The sequence below is a fragment of the Halyomorpha halys genome, unplaced genomic scaffold (genome assembly GCF_000696795.3).
Source record: "Halyomorpha halys isolate HHAL.00 unplaced genomic scaffold, Hhal_1.1 Scaffold303.1, whole genome shotgun sequence".
In the NCBI taxonomy this organism is placed as follows: Eukaryota; Metazoa; Arthropoda; class Insecta; order Hemiptera; family Pentatomidae; genus Halyomorpha; species Halyomorpha halys.
The window spans coordinates 1,459,060-1,460,974 of NW_027115075.1; positions in this window are offsets into that span (position 1 = coordinate 1,459,060).

The following is a 1,915-nucleotide window of genomic DNA, read 5'->3' on the forward strand; positions in this document are numbered from 1 at the left end:
AAACTGAAATTGACAGATTTATAATACACTAGTTTTAATTGAATATAAAGTAAATTGAATGTAAAGGTTAAATTGATGAGTTTTTTTTCTTTGGAAAAACGTTTATTAAAATATATATATAAATAATACAATCTGCTACACTCAATGGCAATAAGTAATAGGGCACTTGGTTAGTACTGAATTATACTTATTAAATAAAAACGGAAATGTAAATAAATAGTAATAATAAAACTAAATAATTGTTATAAACTAAAATGGATAATAATAATAATAATAAAATAATATATATTCATCGTAAAGAAGCATAGGCCGATAAATGAATTAATGATAAATGATAAATATCTGCGATACTTCTACTAAAAGACATGGGTTTTCAAATCGACATTATTTTGCCCTACACACTTATTTCTGCCCTTACCGCCTCATATATTAATATCTAAATATCGCCTATATATTCTGTTTTGTATTGCAGCTTAATTTTCGCCTAATGTATGAATTCAATTATTAATACTGAAGGTTTTTTTAATTTTACAAACTCCAGGCTATTACAATCTCCCGCTTAAACGGCGATGGCTCTGTGCAGACTAGAACAGATCAGCTAGGTTCTACTGACTATCAATCATATAATGAAATCCATCACGTTTATATACATATGGCATACGTAAAAAATTAATGAAAGATTCATCAAATGATTTCATTAATTGCCAATAAGTCATTTTTAAATATTTTTCTTACCAACCTGACTTTGAAATAGTCTCGGTGTCCTCCCTCCCGAATGATCTTTCTATTTTCTTTGAACGAATCTAATACCCGCCCTGGAGAGAAATTTATTTACTTATAAAAAAGATATCCATTTACTCAGGGCAAAAAACGATTTCCCGGGAGATTATTGCGGGAAGATGGGCTGTCCCATTTTTCCACTTACTGAGGAGGCCATTTTCCTAAGGGAGGGGCCAACTCGATCCTAAGGCAAACCTCATTTCTTTTTAAGTCAACACCTGCTTTTGGGCTAAATTGTCCCCAGCCTCTTCCAAGTTTGCTCTCATGCGGTTTTTATTTGACTCATATTTAAATCATAAATCCATTTATTTCAAAGATTCATTTTTTTTTTTTTGTAGGTTTTACTCTTTAATTTATTATTATTAACTACGCCCATTTGTAATTCAACACGAGGAATTTGTACTAAAATGTGTAATCGTTGTAGTAAGCTTGTCCAAAACAAAGAAATATTTCCCTTATATTTAAAATAAAAAGGAGGATATAATCATAAAATTGTCGTAAAACAGATATTAAACTGGATGCTGATGACGTATTTTTTAAATCTAACTTACAGAATTAACGCAATTGCTAATTATCAGCCTCAACCAACATTAATACCTGTGTTTTAAATATTTTCATGAAGGAAATTAGATCAAAGTGTAATTATGATAATTGTAAATTAGATATTCTGTATCACATAAGTGGTCAAACACATGCACACAGGCAACAAACTAAAAAATTAAAAGTATAAGAAACAATACTTGAGATTATTTTATACTTATTCCAAGTGTACACCAATTGGGTTAATTATCTATACTTTAAATGTGTTTAGTACTTCCAATTTTTAGTATAAAATGGCCATCAGATTTATAAGTAATTCAAAAGCAGTCAACAACAACAATAAGTAATATAGTGGATTATATTAAACTTGATCTACGTACGAGTATAGCAGTGGTGCCAAAAGGGAATATGTCTTTCCCAAACTATAACAAAGGAAAAAAATGAAATTAAAATAGGTTTTGCTTTTTTTTTTTTTTTTTTTTTTCCCCACGTACTTATGATAATATGAACTTATTATACTTAGAAAAAAATGTTAATAAAACAGGAAATAATATTTTAATGTAATTTCTATAATAGTATTTTAATAAACAGATTT